Consider the following 22,904-nt stretch of genomic DNA (forward strand, 5'->3'; position numbering starts at 1 on the left):
TCTGCTTCCACTTCCCCAAACTCTACAGCCCACTAGTTGGTTATACCCATTTTAAAGGAATTTGTGCAGTGGTCAGTTCTTGTCTTTGTATTGATTTTTATGAACACTTGCTATCCATGTGACAGGAACTTAAGAAAGGCATCAATTGTCAATTGCAAAGCCTTCATTCAAAGAACCTTGCCATATGGAGATGGAGAACAGTGGACTGTGGTGGTGGACTATTGGTGTTTTGGTGGTGGGTGCTGTGTGATGGTAACAACACCTGAGGGGAGAGATCCAATGTTGTAAATCTAGGTTCCCTCAAAAAAATAAGTAAAATGAATGAAAGACAAAAACAGAAAACAAAACAAAACAAGGAACCTTGTCATGGATCTTATTTTGTAAAGGTGATCCTTAGCATCCTGCTGTCCTATGGGCACACAGCCTAATTTTCACTCGCCGTAACTTTCTATGTGGTAACCTGGCAGCACCAAGAACAAAAGTGGATAGGGAAATATGATCTAGTTTCTCAGCAGTCATCTTTTTTTTTTCTTTTTTAAAGTTAGAAATAATGCTGATAAGTAGATATACCTTTAGTGTTTCCTGTTTCTAAATTATTTGGTTATAGTTTTACTCTGTTTTGGAGAATTTTGAATTTTTCATTTGAAATGGGATGTGCTTCAAATGGAGTTATGTCTGAATCTAAGAGTAGTCTAAGGTGTTTGTCAGATTCCCTATACAACCACCCCATAATCACTTTGGGCAAGTGTATGAGATCAGAGCCTCTGAGAGACAGGTAGTTTCTTTTTCCCAGTTCTGGGTGCAGCTAAGGCTAAGACAGGGTCCTTTGACCAGTGATATATAAGACATCAGTGGTTTGACTGAGGACACAGAGGTTTCAAAAAGGAATCCTGAATCTTTGTTTCTCTTTTTGGTCTGGGTTGGCCAGTCCAGTTCCCAGAGAGTAATTTGATACAAAATGCCTCTATTTATGGGAAAAAGATGTCTGCAAGGAGCTGAGTCAGGGCAGTGGTGGTAGACCAGAAAAAACCCTCTGAAGTGATTTCGGTTTAAATAAGTACCAGTGAGTGAATGGAAAAACTAATGAATTTCAGTGCAGATGAATAGTTATTCCCTAGTAATTATGGATTATCAACTATAAAAATAATATGCTGTGGTAATATGCCCCATTAAATATCTTTATATGTTTAGCTTTTGAGTTTCATGGAAACTTGTACCTTCTAGATTTAAAAGCATGTGCTTTTATTGAAGTACAGAAAAAAGCAGATGTCCCTGGAGACTTTTGTAAAGCATTGTAATGAGAAATTGACTATAGATTGAGTAGTTGTTAACTTAATATTTCAGAGGTTTTGTCCATATTTAATAACTTGGATTCCATAAAAATAAGATTAAAGATACCTTTTTATTTACCAAAAAGCTATTTAATTTTCTCCTTGATTAAAAAATTGTAGCTTTTTAGATCAGTTCAATCAGGCAATTAAAGATCAGAGCTTTTAAGTTCAGCTAAGGCAATTAAATAGGTAATATACTTGTTTATACACTTTTGCTATAAGCTCATTGCTGTACCTTCTTAAAAGCACATATACTCATTTTTGCATCTCTAAATGAACGATGATAGGAATTTTAGCTGAATATGTGTCACATTGTCAAATCAAAGTGAAGATAGTGAAAAGAAGACAGTGAAAGAGAAATATTTATGAGTGATCTAAGCCTCTTTCTTCTTTGTCTTGGTCTAAATATCATTTTCCTCTGATCATCACTTTCTTTCCTTACCAAATGTTACCCCTAAAAACCAAAGTCTAATACTTATGAACACAGATTTTTAAAAGGTTAGAAAATAGAGATATTCAGTGACCTAATGAGAAAAGGGAACAAACTATTTCTCACTTTTAAATGGCTTCCTTAGAATACAGAAGTCCTAAATTTTCTCTGTAAATGTATGTGTGTGTGTGTGTGTGCAGTACATTGTGGAATTTATAAAACATAACCACTTCTAAACAAGCTGTTAAAAATCAGGAGACTTTCCTACAGTGCATATCCAGTGGGGACTGTAGAGTACAATGAAATCTGAGCAATAAGCAGTGGCAAACCACCCACACTAACCTGCACCCAGTTAGTGTATTTCATAGTGTCGTATGTTAACTGCAAAGTTTTTTCAAAATTGAACTATAACATTTGCCATTCCTAATGGGTCATCAAATATTATATTAACATTCACATTTATTCGCTCACATTTAACATGTTTATTTTGTTCTTTTTAAAAATTTGGTTGTAAGGTATGTGCAAGAGTACTTTATAAATTGATATGTCAAATGCTAATAATGCGGGTATATTTTTATTGTATAATAACTATGAATTTATCACATTATCCAGTTAATGGGTATACCCATCCCCAAATCAGGCAAGAGAGAAAGTTTATTATACTTCATTTTACCTAGCCAAAATTATTAAAATATTTTCTCTGAGAGATAAACATATATCTGTAAGGAGATAATTATTTAAAATGTTTGAAAGTCCTAACAAGATTTACTATTGTGGAGATTTGTCTTTATTAAAAAGCACATGTGTGAACTCTGTAAACATAGCATGTATTGACTGGGTAAAAACAAAGAAAATGAACAGTGAGAAAGTCTGTTAGGCCAGATCCGACATTACAGCAAACACTGCAGCTTAACTTCAAAACATACATCGCCACTAATGAGGTGAGAGCCCTGCATATTAATAAACCTACAGCTCCAGTCATAGCCATCATTACCCACATCAAACATAAATACAAGATTAACACCTATGCCATTTCTTTGGAAGATGTGAGAATGCCCTGGCAGTAACTGCTCTCTCTTTCCCTGAGGATAAAAAATAGAAATGGAAGGGTAATGAGAATAGAGCTTAGATTAAGAAAATAAAATTGGCAATCAGGCTGGGGCAATATTACACAAATGGAGAAGTTTATTGGGGGTAAAAAAAACATGAATAGTTGGTGTCCAAGGACAATTTTTGTATATATGAGCCTGGTTAGTTTCGTTTATTTTCTGTAGTAGGAGGGTTTTTAAACATTTTAATCTTATATATAATTAATGTATATTTTTATAATATTTTTATGTTATTCAAGAGGCTAATGCTGCCCAAATTGATTTATGTTTAGAGAAACTAAGTCTTACAATTTCGACATGCATGTTGGAATTTTATTTTCTACCCCTGGCTTTACTTTTTCATAAGTGTGGCCTTACACAGCTCTTCCAGTTGGGGCTATTTCAGATTACAGTGCCAGTGTGTCAGTTCATTCATACAGCAACTATTTATTGCATACCTGTGTTTCAGGCAGTGTGTTAGAATCCATCAGTATGTAAAAGAAAAGATTCCTATAATGGGGTGGAACAGGATTGGAAAACAGTCCATAAGTAATAAACATGATAAATAAGTAAACAGAGAGTGGGTTAGAAGGTAGTGATATGGAGAAGAGAAAAAATAGATCAGGCTCATGAAGAAGATGAAATTGGAACAAAGAAAAGTTGTTTGTCAAATAGGGAAACAGAGCAGAAAACACCAGGTGGGATGTGCTTGGGTTGTTCTTGGGCCAGCGAGGAGGCCTGTGTCTGTGCTCCTGGGGGTAGAACTAACTGTAAGGAAGCTGTTGCAGTAATCGGATAAGTAACAGGGGCTCAGATCAGGAGACAGCTACAAAGATGGGAAAAAGTGATTAGGTCATGGGTAATGGTTTTCAATATAGAGTCAATAGAATTTCTTGATGGATTGCCTGTGGGTTTTAAGAGAAAGGAAAGTTAAGTTGCTTAAACTTTCCTCAGTAATTCAATTTACGAAAAAATGTTTGCTGCTACTTTTTGTTTCACTTAAGAGAGAGAGCTTCACTATGAGGGCCTCCCCTAGTGGCGCAGCAGTTGAGCGCTGGGCTGCAAGGCTGCCTGCAGCCTCTGCAGCGTGGGTTTATTCCCCAGCCGCCGGCGAGGGCCACACACACACACACAAAAATTAATAATAATAATAATAATAATAATAGGGGCCTCCCCGGTGGCGCAGCGGTTGAGCGCTGGGTTGCCAAGCTGCCCGCAGTCTCTGCAGTGCCGGTTCGATTCCCGGCTGCTCCCCGGCCACCAGAGGAGGGTCCCACATGGCGCGCAGACCTCTCCTGCCGCCCGCTGCTCCCCTCAGCAGTGTACTTCGGTCCTTCTGCCTGCTCTGCTCCCCGCTCTGGCTCTGGTGAATTCTCTCACCCTCCCGCACTTCTGACTGTACCCAGTGCTTGTATAAATAAGTAAATAAATCTTAAAAAAAAAAAAATAGGGAGCAAACAGCTGATACATACAACTATAAGGATGAATAGCAAATATTTTATGTAAGTGAAAGAAATTAGACCTATTGTGTTCTATTGTGTCATTCCACTCATATGATATTTTGAAAAAGGCAAAACTCTAAGGACAGAACATACATCAGTGGTTTCAAAGGATAGAGGAAGGGTTGATTCTAAAGCAATGAGAAAACTTTTGGGGGTATTGGAAATGGTCTACATTTTCACTTTGGGGATTGTTTTACATGTCTCTACATATTGGTTAGAACACATAGATCTGTACACCTAGAAAGGGTAAGTTTTACTTTTGCTGTACACTAGACTTTAAAAAAAAAAAAAGGAACAAGAGAAAGAAGCTCTTCTTTTCTTAGCTGTGCAGTTGTAGCTTTAGTTTAGAGAGGTGTTTCCCCTGCTAAAAAGATAAAAGATTCTTTCAAAGAATCTTACTGATTCTGTCATTATCATCTATCTTGTAGCTGCTGAAAATCTTACCTACATTTAGCCTAGCTACTCAGTAGTGTGAAAACGTAAAATCTCTCATTATTTAAAGGACACCTGCAATTCCAGGCAGTGCGAGAGATGGGGAGGCATGGAGGGAAAGGAAGAAACTTAAAAGCTGGCTCTTGTTACTGACCAGCAATTTGGAGCATCTGGAAATTAAACAAAATTTTCTCTCCTTAGTTTAGGTATTTTTTCCCTCAGGTGTTATTACAGAAATGCAAGTGCTCAATACTGATTTTGGCCTGACTTGAACAATTTTAAAAGCTCAATTTCTATGAAATCTTTATTTGAATTCCCAAGTCCCACTTTCTGGCTGCCTTGCTATGTGACCCTGGAAAGGCAGGTCACTCCTGCTCTCTGGGCGTCAGTGTCTTCGTGTGTACAATGAAGACCTGGCAGATGATGACGAGTTTCTTCAAATACCAGGACTCTTGATTCTGTGGCTCAGGACTGAAGGAATGTGACTTGTTGGCAAGGTGAGGGAACAAAGCAAACCAGAGAGACTCGTGGGAAAAGAAAAACATTGAGAATCCCTGGCAGTAGATTTTTTTGTCATGAAAATAACAATTGTCATAATAATTGTAATAATGATGCATATTTACTAAGCACTTACTCTGTACCAGGCACTGTTCTAAGTTTAAGCAAAATGTGCATAAACACATCTGTGTTCCTTCAATGTGGAGAATTGTAGGAATTATGAAGCCTTTTAAAACCGAAGAGACCGAAGTACATTCAGTTAATTGAGAATTTAACAATGTGGCTTAGCTGAGAAAGTGGTTGTTTTCTTAAAAAAAAAAAAAAAATATATATATATATATATATATATATATATATATATATATATCTTTAAGGGGAAAGGGTTTTAAAAGTATAAAGTGGGGCCTCCCCTGGTGGCGCAGCAGTTGAGCGCTGGGCTACGAAGCTGCCTGCAGCCTCTGCAGCGCTGGTTCAATCCCCGGCCTCTGGCGAGGGTCCCACATGGCGTGCAGAGCTCTCCTGCCACTCCCGCTGCTCTCTTCAGCAGTGTGCTTCGTCATTCTGCCTGTTCTGTTCCGCCCCTCTGGCTTGGTGAATTCTCTCACCCTCCCGCGCTTCTGACCTTGCTCAATGCTTGTATAAACAAATAAATAAATCTTTAAAAAAAAAAAAAAGTATAAAGTGGGCCTCCCTGGTGGCACAGCGGGTTGAGTGCAGCGCTGTGAAGCTGTCTGTAGCCTTTGCAGCATGGGTTCAATTCCCGGCCGGCCAGGGAGATATCCACATGGCACAGCAGACCTCTCCTGTTCGCCTGCTGCTACCCTCAGCAGTGTTCTTGGTCCTTCTGCCTGTTCTGCTCCCTGCTCTGTCTCTGGTGAATTCTTTCACTCTCCTACGCCTCTGGCCTGTACCCCAGTGCTTGTATAAATAAGTAAAATTTTTTTAAAAAAAAAAAGTAGAAAGTGCATTGAAAATACAGTATTACTATTAACGAAGAATTATAAAAAGCACCTATAGAATCACAGCTTGGATGGAAAGCAAGGGTATTCCTTTTTTAAAGATCTTTTTATTTTGATATAATCACAGATCTACAAGAAGTTGCCCTAAAAGTTACAAGAAGGTCCTGTGCAAGGACATTTATTAAGGAAGGAATTTGTTCTCTTTTCTTTGGGGGAAGGAGGAGCATTTAATTTATTTGTACTGTATTTCTGTATTTGTTTTTTCTTAAATTTTATTGTCAGTCATTTACATATCTTTATAATTTGGGGGGTACATCTTTACACCTCCATATGTGCACATTCTTCACTGACCCTCCACCAAAACTTGTGTCTATGTCCTATCAGTTTGGCAAGAAATGAGAGGCTGATAATCCTAAAAGAGTATAGGCAGGGTAATGTTAACATATATTTGCTTTTAAATGAGCTTAGTGTAGATTCTAAGATTTTTTTAATGTTACAAGAATATTTGTATTCCAAAAATATTTATTGAGAGAAAAAGAATGAGATGGTGAAAGCAAAACCTTGAATTTCTTAGGGGGAAAAAAATTGATGTCCAGCTAATAATTGTAAAAGAATAACTTTGTGTATGTAAAGATTGGAATTCATGCCAAAAATATGTTAGGGAATCATCATTTTCTGAGTAAAGGATTCTTTAAGGGAAAGATTCCTGGAAAGCTTTACTATCAATAGAACACTAACCTGATTGATGTTTTATGAAGAAGTATACGTTATACCGAGCTTTCATAACCTCTTTTGCAAAGATTTATTTACACAATTTGTGCTTACTCATAAGTTATAGAATAGAGTGAGTTTTGAAATAATCTAAGCCATATTTTTGTTTTCTGGAGGACCAGGCATAATTTTTTAGAAGAACTGGCTGATGTTTGAGTAGTTCACACCAGTGTAAGTGGCCTCATCCCTGTGGTTTGAGACAATAATATGTGATGGTGAGACAACTGAGATGTGGCGGCTCCTTCCCTAAGCTCTGTGGCAGCTGGATCCCATGTGTCTGGAAGGAAGCATTTATATTAAGCAATTACTAGTGGTGGGAGCACAATTACAACTTGGATCCTTTTTAAAAATCCTTTAATTATTGTCCTTTAAATGTAAGTATTAATCACGAGCTATAATAGATCATAACTCATGAACATTTGTGGTTTTGAAAAAAAAATAGGCTTAGCCCATTAGCTGAGGTAAACAAACTAGTTTAATGACTCTGGGTTGTTGGTTTTTCTCCAGCTCTGACTATCCACACAAATGAACATCTCTCAAAATTAAGCCTCCTTCCCCATGTTGGTCATTCATTCTCTTTGCCTCGGGTAATCACTGGGGATTTCTGTATTTGTGGTAATGATTTTCAAAAGACAAGAAACCCCACATAGCATTACTTGAAAGTGTTCTTTTTAAAAGGATGTCTAGACTATATAAAGAATTCTCAAAACACAACAGTAAAAAATATCTAATTAAAAAATGAGCAAAAACCATATAAAGGACATTTCACTGAAGAGGATATGCGCAGGGCACATAAAACTAAGCACATATGAAGGACAGTCAGCCTCATTAAGCATTAAGGAAATGCAGATTAAAGCTACAATGAGATAGTATATACCCACCAAAATGGTTAAAATGAAAAATAGTGATAATACCAAATGCTGGTGAGGATGCAAAGAAGTTAGAGCATTGATAGCTGATAGGAATGTAAAATGATAGAGTCCCATTGGAAAACAATTTGGATTTTCTTAAAATTTCAAATAAAATTACCATACTGCTCAGCATTGCACTCCTGGGTATTTAGAGACTTGACTTCATCACAGAAAACTCTACATACAAATATTTCTAACAACTTACTCAAAATAGCCCAAAATTGGAAACAACCCAGAGGTCCTTCAATGGGTACGTGGTTAGACAAGCTGGCCATGTGTTACTACTCAGCAGTAAGAAAGAGGAGACTCAGTGAATTGCCAGAGAATCACGCTGAGTGAAAAAAGCCAATCACAAAAGGTAACATACCAAATGATTCCATTTGGATAACACCTTGACATGATAACATTATAGAAATAGAATGCAGACTAACGGTTTTACGGACTAATGAGAAGATGTGGGGTAGGAGGGAGTGGGAGTGGCTATGAAAACAATGATGGGCCTGTCCTGTCTTGAGTATATCAGTGTTGATATCTGGTTTGTGAGCTCCTACTATGGTTTTACAAGGTGTTACCATTGGGAGAAAATGGGTAAAGGATACTGTGTTTTTTTCTTATAACCATGTATGCATCTACAGTGCTCTCAAAAGTGAAAGGTTTATTTATTTACTTCCCTTTTTTGGCTGGGTACAGTGTACCTTACGGGTAGTAAACAACAAGGCAGGGCTCCCTAAGCACTTCCCCTTCTCCAGGGGATCTGGGGTGGAACTATGACAGGTCAGGAGACTCTCAGGATAGATGAGTGGGGGACGGACTCTTCAGCAGCTGAGAGTACCTCTCTTCCTCTTGTTCTGCTGGGAATGGTGGTGCAAGGGACCACCCTGTTGCTGTAGCCAAATTCAGTATCATACCAGGAAATAAGCTTCAATGACAAAGTGGTCATTGAAGGCAATGCCAAGCCCCAGCTTCGAAGGTGGAGGAGTGGGTGCCACTGTTAAAATTGCAAGAGCCCAAGATGCTCTTGAGGGGGCCCTGTGATGCCTGCTTCACTCTCCTGTTGTCATCATATTTGGCAGCTTTCTCCAAGAAGCAGGTCAGATGCACAACTGACACATTGGGGGTAGGGACATGGAAGGTCATGTCAGTCAGCTTTCTGTTCAACTCAGGTATGACTCTGCCCACAGCCTTGGTGGCAGCCTCTCAACCATCACGCCACAGCTTCCCAAAGGGACTGTCCGCGGTATTCTTGATGACTGTATTCATAAGTCACTCCACGATGCCAAAGTTGTCATGGATAACCTTGGCCGGGGTGCCAAGCAGTTTGGTACAGGAGGCATTGCTGACAATCTTGAGGGAATTGTTGTATTTATGATTCACACCCATCAGTAGAAGGGACAGAGATGATGACCCTTTTGGCCCCACCCTTCAAGTGAGCTTTCTCCACTTGTAGTAAAGACACCAGTGGCCTCCCGACATATTGAGCACCAGCATAACCCCACTTGAGGTTGGAGAGATTTCGCTACTGGAAGATGGAGATGAACTTTCTGTTGATGACAGGCTTCCTGTTCTCAGCCTAGACTATGCCATTGAACTTGCCATGAGTAGAAGCATACTGGACATGTACACCATGTAGTTGAGATCAATGAAGAGGTCATTGATGGCAACAATATCCACTTTGCCAGAGTTTAAAGAAGCCCTGGTGACCAGGTGCCTAATCCCGCCAAATCTGTTCACTGTAACCTTCAACATGGTGTCTGAGGGATGTGCCATAGAACCAGGAGGAGCAGAGAGCCAAGATTTGATTTAAAAAAAAAAAAGTGATCTTTTTATAGGTGTCTCTATGTGGGTAGTCTACTTAGTCAGAGAGGGTTGTTGTGGAATTAGTGTTTCTTTCTCCCATGCATCTGTGATAGAATATTGTCACAGGTGGAGTCATCCCTTTTAGGGCAGCTCTGAGAGATTATTACCACACTGTCCACCTTGCTTTCCTGTTCTGAAAATGAATATCAGTGGAGCCTTAGCAGACAGAGAATAGAAGTCATGTGCCATACAGGGAAGCAATACAAATGTGAGAAGGTAGTTAGTCCCCATCTCAACTCCGCCAAGACCTTTCTGCCTTGCTGGGAATCAGATTTAATGATGAGATTGTTGTGCATTTGGACTCAAGGGTGTTTGTGGTACCCTAAAGTGAACCCCTCACCTTTCTGGTAGGTTTCTGTCCAACCACTCAGCAAGATGCACTCTGTATGGGGTCTGATGAATGTTTGATTCACCAAGTCCCATAGATACCTTTGACTATAGCTTTGTTTTCTTAGACAAACCATGATGTTTAGGAGAAAGTGAGAAAGAGAGGTGAGAGAAAGAAAAACCTATATGATGGGTCATTTCTATCAGTAGGGGTTGCAGGCTACAGTTAATTTTTGACATTGATTATGTGCTAGTGCGTATTTGTTAGATGAGTAAATTGAATCATAAGTCTCAGAAAATTTTTTTCTTGGAATTTCATGTGCTGTGGCATAGTTGGAAGTCTTCCTTTACATTTCTAGTATTAAAGTAAGAGATTTAGCTTCAGATACAACAATCTATAGATGATCTCTGCATATCTGTTCCTTTCTCCAAAGGCTTGATTTAAGGTGACTAGTACCATGGAAATCAAATCCATTTGTTGTTGGAGGGTTAAGTTCCTTCTGGATTAGGTACAATAATAATGACTTTAACTAATATCTTTCATTGAGTGCCTTCTCTGTACTACTCTATTAAATCTTTTACATGTATTATTTCATTTAAGCTTCATGTTAATCTTGCAAGAAGAGGATATCATTATATCTTCATTTTCAGGTAGAAACTAAAGCTAAAAAGCTAAATATCAATGACTTAACCATAAGAAAGACAAAAGGTGATTGGTGGCCTAATGGAAGACACAAATTTTAGACTCAGATCTGGGTTTTAAGTTCTGTTCCAACCTCTTAATTCTACTTAGCTGGGCCAATTCCTTAACCTCTTTGAGGTCAAAGTATCCATTGTTATAGTTGAAATAATTGTTTCTCAAGGGACGCAGCAAGAGGTAAGTGAGAGAATAGTTACAACCTTCCTCAAACTTCCCTCCACTCTATATATTCTTCAGTGAGAAGGGGAAGGAAACTAACATAAAATTATTAAAGATCAATGCCCAGACTGTGGTTATAACCAGCCCATAAACTCAGACGAGTTTAAACTCATAAATATAAGGAGTTTGGTCAGACTTAAGAGTTAGGGTTGAGGGGCCTCCCCGGTGGCGCAGCGGGTTGAGCACAGCGCTGTGAAGCTGTTCGCAGCCTTTGCACCACAGGTTCGATTCCCGACCTACCAGGGAAATACCCACATGGCACGGCAGACCTCTCCTGTCTTGTCCACTGCTCCCCTCAGCAGTGCCTTCAGAGCCTTCGGTCCCTCTGCCTGTTCTGCTCCCTGCTGTGACTCTGGTGAATCCTCTCACCCTCCCTTGCCTCTGGCCTGTATAAATAAAAACTGGGTTACAGGCCAGATGCGCAGGAGGGTGAGAGGATTCACCGGAAACAGAACAGTCAGACTGACGAAATTTACTGCTGAGGGGAGCAGCAGGCAAGACTGGAGAGGTCTGCTTTGCCATGTGGGATTCTTGCTAGCCGGCCTGGGATCGAACCCGCGCTGCAAAGGCTGTGGATAGCTTCACAGTGCAGCACTCAACCGCCTGCGCCACCAGGGAGGCCCAATAAAATAAATCTTTAAAAAAAAATAGTTAGGGTTGCATACTCTAGTTGTGTAGCATTGGGCAAGTAATTTCATTAATTTGAGCCTCCATTATTCATCTATTAAAAAGGGATTAATGGTACCCATCACAAGGGTTATAATGAGATGTACCTGAGACTGTATATAATAATTATACATTTGGTTCGGTGCTTGGCATATAGCAAGTACCAAATGAGTATAATCTGCTATAATTGCTATTTCTTTAAAACAATTTAACAGAATTCATCTTCTAGACATGAGCTCCAAGTCAAATCTACAAACCATATCTTCCAGTTTATTTATGCTTTTACTATAATGTTCCATTGTTTTCTTTCCTTATATATTGAAAAGTTTTGATAGTCGCTAGGAGTCTTAGGATTGGTGGTATCTCAGAGGTGGGGAAGTGCATTTTTCAGAACTGGAACAGAGTACAGATTCCTTCTGACTCCCAGGAATTTGTTCCTTCATGCCTGGTATTCCCATACACTGAGCAGGTTATGTACATATTGTAGGTGGGACCTAAGATGTTAGGTCCCATGTTATGAGGAAAACTCTTTTACTTAACCCTAAAAGAATTGAGGGAAGACAGACTTGAGAAACCCAGGCCATTTTTGCCTTTGGTATTAGCCTTGTAAATGTTGCATGTCTCCTGCCTTTGTCATACATGTAGGAGGAAAACCATGTTTGTTGCCTCCATTCTGAACTAAATCATGAGAGTCTAGACAATAACAGCCATTTAGAATGGCTAATTATGCTGTTTAATTTTATTTAAGGCTTTTGCAAGAATATTTGGATGACCTACTCTTTATTATGTGATGGAGTGATTAGAATAACTTTTATATTGCATTGTGGTTTTCTCTTAAGTGTGTTCCTGTTGTGCACAGATGAATTTGTAATGCATAATGTCAGCATAGTCTATATTTAATTGTACCTGCTGTTCTCATTCATTAGATGGCAGTCCCCAAGAAATAACTAGATAGATATATTAGTTGTTGTCATTTCATAAGATAATTAAACATAATGAGAGAAGATTGCTGAAGTACCCTGGCACAGTGCTAGGAGAGGTAACTAGTAATGGAGACCTGCTGATATGTCCTCTGGCTCCTGGTAAACTGATATTGGTTTCCTAGCATTCAAGTAAAACAGTGTTACTGCTTTATAGAGGGAAGGCATTGAAGAGAAGTTTATTTCTGCTTCCATAATTATCCCACAACAGAGCTAAATGCCATATTTTTAAACTGAACTCATGTCTCCTTAAGAATTATATGACATATGCCTGTTGGCCATTTGCATTTCCTCTTTGGAGAAGTTTCTTTTTAGCTCTTCTGCCCATTTTTTGACTGGATTATTTACTTTGTTTTTGTTGAGTCTCATCAGCTCTTTGTAGATTTTTGTGATCAGTCCTTTATCATTAGTGTGTGCAAAAATTTTCTCCTAATCGGTAGGGTATCTCTTTGTTTTGGTTACTATCTTTTTTGCTGTACAGAAGCTCTTTAATTTGATGTAGTACCAGATGTTTATCTTTGCCTTCACTATCACTGCTTTGGGTGATGTGTCTTTAAAGATGTTACTGAGGTGTATGTCATGTAGTGTTTCACTGAAGATGTGGTACATTTACACAATGGAATATTACTCAGCAATCAAAAAAGATAAACTCATGCAATTTGCAGCAAAATGGATGAAGCTGGAAGGGATCATGCACAGCGAAATAAGTCAGAAAGAAAAAGAAAAATACCGGATAGTCTCATTCATAGCAGAAATTTAGAAAACCTAAATAAGGGCCCAGGAAAAAGACAAATTATAATAAAGTAAAAATCAAAATCAATAAGCAATTATAAACCAGAGACACACTACAGGGGGGTAGGTAGGAGTAGGGTCAAAACAAGGGGTCTCACTCATAGCAGGAATTTAGAAAACTTAAATAAGAGACCGGGGAAAAGACTAATCAATACAAAGTAAAAATCAAAATCAACAAGCAACTGTAAACCAGAGACACACTAGGGGGGGAGGGGAGGAGAGAAAGGCAGGGAGAGGGAGGACTGGAGTCAAAATAAGGGGGGGGGGTGCAATTGTATGGGGAATATAACCATAATGAAAATGCATACAAGGCAGGTAGGAATTTTACGGGGACTATAACCAAGATGAAAATGCATACATTGTGCAAAAATGAAAAATGATGTAAAAAATATAAAAGAATTATATGTCATGCCTACGTCTAAAAACATTCAGTGAGGTTTACATATGAGAGCACAGAGCAAATTAAGTATTTTAAGTATAAAACAATGGAGACCAAAAAGGAACGGAAGTGGGAGATGCCACCAGCTCTGATAAAAATAGATCACATCTGAAGGGAATTCTTAATATGCCTGTCTTTTCTTATCAGAGGAAGCATATAGAAGGTTGTACAAAGTCATGATTTTCTTTGGAACTAATCTTACTAAAAAATTGTCCAAATATAAAATACATTGGATAATCGTAACTTTAGTTGTATGAAAGAGCTTTTGTGTATCTCTTTTGAAAAGCCCCTGGAACTTAACCTGATTGAGAGTCACTCTGACCCTAATTGTGCTGGGGGTGGGGCCTGGCTTGTGGGCGGAGGAGCCTTTTGTGTAGAGTTGCAGAAAGCCCATGCTCTGGGCTTCAGCCTTTATTAGCGAGCCTCAGCTTGCTGCTGTTTATGTGGATTGTTTAATAGCTAATTGATGCAAAATGAGTAAAGATACAGCTTCCCGCATGAGGCAGTTATGGGTGGCAACATGGTTTGTCTCTACATGATACCAATTTCCACAGTCAGTTTGGTCAATTCAGTGAAAAAAAGTCAGTCCAGCCTGAAAATCAGTCAGACTTGTTACTGGTGGTTGTTGAGGCACTTGTGCTTGGTTGATCACATTTTCCAGTTTGAACCAGTTGTTTTTACATTTTTTATGTATACTTATAGTCATTTGGGGAATTAATCTTACATGCACAGAAATGACATTTTAAAAAGTATATCTTCCTTTAAATATTTATAATCACAGGCAGTCCTTATAGTGCACATCAATGTTGAAAAACCATTTTGCCAGTGCTATATAGTATATGATTGATGTAATTAACTGATTTTTCATATTTTGTTATAAAGTAGGGAAGTGATTGTGGCGACCACAAAGCACCAAGAAACTTTGGAGAAGTTAGTAAGAGTCCAATTGTTTTGAGGCTGATTTTCAGAAATTGCTGTGTAGATATTTAACTTACATATCAGAAAATACAGTCATTTTGTGTACAATTTGAGGGTTTTTAATATAGGAGTATGCAACCACCACCACAGTCCATTTTTTTAAGATTTATTTATTTATATAAGAACTGGGGTACAATGAGAGGCACGGGAGGGTGAGAGAATTAACCAGAGACAGAGCGGGGAGCAGAACAGGCAGACAGACCGAGGACACTGCTGAGGGGAGCAGCAGGCAAGGCAGGAGAGGTCTGCTGCGCCATGTGGGTATATTACCCTGGCCGGCCAGGAATCGAACCTGTGGTGCAGAGGCTGTGGACAGCTTCACAGCGCGGTGCTCAACCCGCTGCGCCACCAGGGAGGCCCCACCACAGTCCCTTTTTTTTTTTTTTTAATATTTATTTATTTATTTATACAAGCACTGGGTACAGTCAGAAGCACAGGAAGGTGAGAGAATTCACCAGAGCCAGAGTGGGGAACAGAACAGGCAGACTGACAAAGTACACTGCTGAGGGGAGCAGCAGGCACGGCAGGAGAGGTCTGCATGCCATGTGGGACCCTCGCCCAGTGGCCTGGGATCAAACTGGCGCTGCAGAGGCTGCAGGCAGCTTCGCAGCCCAGCACTCAACCGCTGCACCACCGGGGAGGCCCCACAGTCCATTTTTAAACATTTCCATCTACCCCAAAAAAGAGTCCTCATGCCCATCTGCAACCAATTCTTACTTCAGCCCAAGAGAACCACTGACCTTTTTCTGACTTTATGGAATTGCTTTTCTAGATATTTTACATGAACAGAATACTTCAGGGCCTCCTGGTGGCACAGGGGTTAAAGTCTCAGTGCTGTCAAGCCACTGTGGTATGAGTTCAATCCCCGGCCAGGCGGTTAAACCACATATGGTGCAGCAAACCTCTCCTGACTCACCCTCTGCTCCCCTCAACAGTGTATTTCAGTCACTCTTCCTATTCTGTTCCCCACTCTCATCTCTGGTGAATCTTCTCACCCCCTGTCCCTCTGGCTGCACCCCACTTCTTGTATGCATAAACAAAAAATCTTTTTAAAAAAAATTCAATGTGAAACCTTCTGTAGCTCACATTTATCATTTAGTATGTTTTTGAGGTTCATCCATATTGTGAGTCAGCTATTTATTACTGAATAATATTCCATTGAAGACTCTCATATTTTATCCATCCATTTCCTATTAGAGAGACATTTGGATTGTATTCAGTTTGGGGCTATTTTGAATAATGCTTCTATTCATATATTAGTCTTTATTTGGGTCTGTATTTTCATCTCTGTTGAGTAGATACCCAAAGGTTGTTAGTATCTTTAAATATTTGTAACTACAGTTAAATCAGTCATCTAATGCATATCAATTTTGAGAAGAAATATCAATTTACCTTTAATACATGGGACATGGTCATTGTAATTAACTGATGTTTCATACTTCGTTAAAGATGGAATAGGAAAATAACCACAAAAGTTATATAATAAGTTTATGTTTAATTTTAAAAGACACTTTGAGGCTGATTTTGATTGTTACAGGCTCCTGTAGAAAACCATCTATTATCCTCTGCATAACATGAGACTTTATTTCTAAATTCTTCATTTATTCCCACTTCCTGATATTTTCCTAAGAATCTTCCAAGCACTTTAAATTATTAAACAGAACTGCACCATAACTACTGATTATCTACATAGGCTGTCACTACTGCAACTCATATTCATTAAAAATCCCAGCTTTCTGTGAAATCTTACTAAAGGAGTGGGTAAATATTTTGATAGGAGACACATGTTGTGATTGAATAATTGTTAACTCTTCTGTGATCCCAACTGCACAGCACTTGCCTTTAGGTAGAGCTGGTATAAATGAATCTTTAGTATTTGATTTTAGTCCAGTATGTTAGATGATCAACATCCTGGCTTTTCTAAGGTGAGAGTCATTGTCATTACCAATTCTGCAAAGAAATAGCTTCCAGTGTGTATAATTTACAGTGTATCAAGTTTACAAAATATTTCCTCCACTCATTTTATTCATTCAACAATTAATTGATCTCCAGCTCTGGGACAGGCACTGCTAAGCTCATTCTCACTTAATTCTCATAAAAAACCTTCTCAATGCAGGAAGATCAGATATCTTGTATATCATACACTCACTCACTCAGTCTGCATATAATCTCTGTGAGCATCTTATCAACAGGAGTTTATTCTGACTCCTGTAAGTATCTGCTTGAAATGCCTAGTTTTCTTTCTAAAATGAAAGAACATAAGAAATATCTGATATTTTTAAAAGGGTCACTTTGAATTGTTCCCTTATCTCACTTTCTTCAACATTATATCCATCTCTTAGCCACAATATATTAAAACCAAATCTCAAATAAGGAAACACCAAAACATGCTATTTCATATGTAATGCAAAGGGAATGAGTTATTTATATACTTTTTCACTAAAGGTTTATGTTTTACAATAAAAGAAGCTTTTTTCTGTTTAGTGGCAGGAAACGGGCCTGTAATTCCAGGATTCTACACACCTCATTTGTATTTTCTTTGAGAAAATGTCTCAGTTAAAATCAATGGCCAACTATTCATTTAAACTCCCTTGCCTTCAATAAAACTAATTGATAAACCCTAATAATTAATGGCCTGATTAAACCAAAATGACTTACATCTGCCCTGGTGATTGCCATTTATAATCCGTCACTTTAATGACTCATCTTTTCTGTGCTTTGCTTACAGAAGAAAAGCTATGATGTTTTTTAAGTGAGCTGAATGAAAGGCTGTATGCCTTCAATTGCTGTTTGTTTTCCATAACTTGAGATTGCATTAAAATAAGCATAGCTATAACTACCTCCTTAAAAGTAATCTTTCTGCCTAATCTGTTCTGCTGTTGTCTATGGCTTGGAGTGAATTTAAAAACAAGCCAAAAAATAAAATAAATAAATAAAAATCATTTTAATATTCCTGGAGCTATTCTTGAGAGTTGTAGAATTTGCATGTTTTAAATGAAGACTTGGAAGTTCAGAGACTATATACTAGGATTGTTGATACCTCAAATACAAGTGGAATATTTTATTCATATAAAGTGCAACTTAAATCACAGTAGCTATTCTTATACCAACATTTAAAGTGATACCGTTTGCTTCAAATTATGCCATACAAGTTAGATTTAACTAAACCCTGTTATTTATAACGGACAAACATGAGCATAATGAAGAGAAAAATGGAAGATACGAAGAATCAAGTGGAACATCTTGAGATGTTATATCCCATTATTTCCAAAATGGATTTGAGGCAGCTTATGTTACAAGATTAAAGCAATAAACAAAAGGAAACAAAACCCAAGAATTTTAAAATAAAGGGTTATTTCCACTCCTGCCCAGGAAGAAATCACAGCTATGGGACTTGCTCTCCACCAAAAAATAACTAGGAAACCAGACAAAATCTATGAAATGTCTGTTTTCAGACAGTGGACAACAAACAGTATAGTATTGTGACCCCCGAGAGATGGGAAACAGGTGAGATAAGCCCTATGGTCACCAGACTCTGTCTGGAGACAGATCCCACACTACATAGGAAGGGGAAACCAAACAGACTCCAGAGGCCTTATTGAACTGAAAAGACAGAGTTTTGAGATAAAGAAGCCAAACTGACTAGAATTTATAGGGCAGAATCCTGGAGGAGCAGGAACTTTGCAGAGAAAGCACTCAAAAAATTTGAGTGTTTGGCCAAATATCAACCACTATATTCATAAGCGGGTGTCTTACAAACTAGACAAAAAACTGAGAAAGTTTCTAGGAAACTGTAAGTTAAACAATTCCCATAGCTTATGCAGGGTGGGAATTTTTTAAATGTCACCCAAACATAATTGAAAGGCCTTGTTGAATATATTAGAGCATTCAGGAGCCACTGTAGAAGAGTCTTGCTTTAATAATGGAGCTAAACTACCTAGAGTATGGATTACTTTAAGCACTCCATAAACAAATCTCTAAATAAGCACAAAATAACCTGACTTATCTATCTACAAGTAAGCTAACTTGTGATAACTCATGTAAGACCATAACCAAGAGAAAAATCAGTCAATAGAAATAGGAATTCTATCCCCCTTCCCCCCACCATGATTTAGCAGACAAGGACTTTAGAACAATTGCTGTAAGTATTACAATTATACTGAAAGATTCCAAGACAAACATGCACATAATGCAGAGAAAAATGGAAGAGACAAAGAATAAAGTGGAACATCTTGAAGTGAAAAGCAAACTGAAATAAAAATTCCCCTTGATGGAATTAACAGTAGATTTGAAATGACAGATAAAACAATCATTAATCTTGATGGTGGAAATATAGAAATTTTCCAAATTTATTATAAAGAAAAGAGACTTTTAAAAAATGAGCACAATTCATAAAAAGAGACAAGACATTCCAATGGCCTACAGACACAACTTCACTTACTATAAAGGAAATGCAAATCAAAACCACAATGAGATATCATCTCACTCCTATGAAAATGATCTCTATTAAGAATGAAAACAACAAGGCTGTAGAGTGGTAGAAAAGGAAAAAAAAAAGGAATAAAGAACAGATGTGACAAATAGTAAGATAGTAGAATTGAACTCAACCACCTCAGTAATTTCAGTAAATGTAAGTGCTCGGATACTCCAGTTAAAAGCATTAATTATTAGGCTCACTAAGAAAAGCAAGACCCCACCGTGTACTACCACTTTAAATGTTAATGACAGAGATGTACCATTCCAAAACACTAATCATCAGATATTTGCAGAAAATTTATAACACCATATTAAGTAGTTTATAATGAATATAGAAAAAGCAAAACTATAAGACTAGAAACCAATCAGAGGATGCCCAAGATAAGGGTGGAGATGAGTATAAAGAGGCATAGAGAACTTTTTTGTGGTGATAGAAATATTTCTTACCTTGATTATAGTATGATTACATGGATATATTTATAAGTCATAAAACTGTACACTCAAATAACTCCAATAAATTGATTTTAATGAATTTTTTTCTTATTTACATATATTATTGAAATAATAAAATTTTGGATATATAAGGTTAGATAACAAATTCAAGCTATTTTCACCTTTTTTCACTTTTTAAAAAGTGACTAGTAGAAAACAAAATTATATGTTTTGCATTCAATTTCTATGAATAAAAATTATTTTTGAAAAGTGAAACAAGCAAAGAAATTTCAGATATTCTTTGTTGTCTAGCAGTTAAATTAGAGGGAAATAAAGTAGGTTATGTCAGTGTTTTCTAAATGCTGGCCTGAACACCAGGCTATATGATAATGGTTTGTAATTCAGTAGATGTGCGATCAAACTCAAAAAGTTTTATTTTTTTGACTACGCAGTCAGATCTGGAAGCTATTTAGTTACATAATTGTCATTATCATTACAGGAAGTATGCCAGTTGCTCAGAAAGCAAATCCCATTTAGCGTACACATGAACAACACTGTTTTCCTGAAATCTCTTGTGCAGTGTTTTTGGTCAAATAATACACCAACAGATCCATGCTCTGCATTCTCTTTGGAGAGTCTTATTCATGGTTCTCCCCACAACATCTACTGCCATATCTTGCACCTGGTAAGAAGTCAGTAAATATTTGTTGAATGAATATTTTTTCATGACTCTGGATTCTTCTCAGAATGACAAATGTCATTTAGAAATGTATGCATTAACAGTAAAAACAACAACAAACAAACCAGAAAACCCAATCCAAAAAAAAAAAAAAAAGACAAGATATTTCAGTGGCCTACAGAATATTCAATTCCAAATATTCAGTAGAATTATTTTCCATTAAGTGAGAAAAGATGCAGCTCCTTCTCAAGCCAAAATTGCTTCTCTGGGTGAGTATGTTTGCCCATCTATTTAGGAGAGAGATCATTTAGTCACCATTTATTCAACAAGTGTTTCTTTGTATGAGTAGCTGTTTGCGATGCACTAGTGAATGAAACAGCTCGAGTATGCATTCACAGAACTTTCCTTCAAGAGGGGAGGACTGAGAGAGCAGATTTACATGGTGGTGCTGTGTGTTAAGAACATTGAAAAGAAAGAGGAAAAGGAAGTATCTGAGAAGGGAAGGTGTTGCAGTTTCCTACTGAGTGATTAGGAAAAGGCTTCTCTCAAAATGATAGCATATGAGTGAAAACCTAAAAAAAAAAAAAAAGGCAAAAGGGGGACCTCCCCGGTGGCGCAGCGGTTGAGCGCTGGGTTGCGAAGGTGCCCTCAGCCTCTGCAGCGCCGGTTCGATCCCCGGCTGCTCCCAGGCCACCAGGGGAGGGTCCCACATGGCGCGCAGACCTCTCCTGCCGCCCGCTGCTCCCCTCAGCAGTGTACTTCGGTCCTTCTGCTTGCTCTGCTCCCTGCTCTGGCTCTGGTGAATTCTCTCACCCTCCCGCGCTTCTGACTGTACCCAATGCTTGTAAAAATAAATAAATAAATCTTTAAAAAAAAAAAAAAGGCAAAGGGACAAGCCGTGCATATATATGTGAGCAATGAATGCCAGGGATACAGAACCACAAAGCTGGGGCAAACTGGGAGGAAACTGGGAAGATGAAGCTGACTGGGCACGTAGAGGAGTAGGAAGCGCAGAGATAGCGGGGAACCGCTATTGGTAGTGAGTTGGAAAGCCCTTCAAGTTTTTAGGCAGAGAAATGACATGGTCTGATTTAATCACTTTGGCTACTATGTCCAGCACAGACTATTATATAGCACATATAAAAATTGGGAGGCCAGTTGAGGAACCTTGTTGAGGAATGAGTGCATAGGTCTGGCAAAAATTGGTATTATGTTATGGTATTACTTTGGAAATTACTTTCTTGCAGCTAGCATTTTACTCAAATACAGCTTTATAAGTTTGCTAGTAGCAATGGAAATTATTTTCTAAATAGTTTAAAACATACCACTTTTCATAATTTAGTTGATTATCAGTGAATAATAGTAGTGCCTTACATTTATAGAACATTTGCCCTATGAAAGCGATTTAAGATACCCACACAGCTACTGTTGTCTCCTCACAGAGGTGGAGACTACTGTATCACAAGCCTAGTCCAGTCACATGCCATACGGTGGCAGGGCGAACGTGACTAAAATCCGGGTCTTTTATTTCCTAGTCCAAACTGTTGAAAGGAGTCTGATGTTATGATCAAGTGGTATCCTAAGATACTGCTGAGGAATCTTAGTATATTGTTAGGAAACTTAGTATATTGTTTAAAAAGTCATCAGCCAGCGAGCAAGATGCTGTGCTCCAAATAGAGATGTACAAAGATACACAAAGCATGTTTCTCCCCTGTGGACTTACTATTGGAGGTGCTGATACCTGCAACAGGTATCTTGTGGTAAGGAGCCCCTACTAAAAAAAAAATATGTATCATCTACTCAGTTCCAAGGAGCAGCTACTAGCAGTTCAAAAGAAGCAGTGACTTTGATGACCTAAGTACTTAGGGCTTCAGGAAGTGGGGTACTGGATTGAAAAATGGTAAGGGTTCAGTCAGAAAATACTGAGGAAGGATTTCTAAACCTGGGGGTGGGAGGGAGAAGGGGGCAAACACACAGTAAGAATGAAGAGTCAGCAATGGGAATTTTGGGGGTTGCTTCTTTTTTAAAATGATTTAAGCAGTGTAGTTTGACTACAAAGGTTGGTTGGTTCCAGGATGACTCCATGTCTCTCTTACTTTTGTTACATCAAGTGCTCCCAAAAACTAGGCTGAGAGGTAAATGTGCAAATGTCAAGTTATGTGAAAAATTTTAAAAAATTGTTGGAGAGCTGAAAACTGCAGTTAAATTCTTATTTATACCTTGCCTTTTAGAATGTGACCTAGGAATTTTGTTGTTTTTCTTTCTCTTTCTATTGATCCACTTAACTCAAATGTGTGATAAAAGCCTTGTTAATTTAGCATGCCTCAAAATTTCCCAGGCAGTTCCTTCTTCCAAGAGTTCAAAGTATTTGTCTTTTACGGTCTCCACCTGATGTGGTGGCTTAAGAGGGTTTTAAAACTATCCATATATAAAAGTA

At 38.2% G+C, this 22,904-nt stretch overlaps 1 protein-coding gene and 1 pseudogene across 4 annotated transcripts in view; one reads left to right on the forward strand and one right to left on the reverse strand.

The window, feature by feature from the left end:
- The window catches only part of MAP2K5 (mitogen-activated protein kinase kinase 5), a gene marked incomplete at both ends in the record, with an annotated part of 240,785 nt that overhangs the window by 103,473 nt on the left and 114,408 nt on the right, over window positions 1-22,904 (forward strand). The window lies entirely within an intron of this gene.
- Window positions 8,698-9,668, reverse strand: LOC311176089 (glyceraldehyde-3-phosphate dehydrogenase-like; annotated as a pseudogene). Its single transcript has one exon. The product of its transcript is annotated as a glyceraldehyde-3-phosphate dehydrogenase-like (transcript).

The sequence above is a fragment of the Talpa europaea genome, assembly GCF_964194135.1.
Source record: "Talpa europaea genome assembly, chromosome: 8".
NCBI lineage: Eukaryota > Metazoa > Chordata > Mammalia > Eulipotyphla > Talpidae > Talpa > Talpa europaea.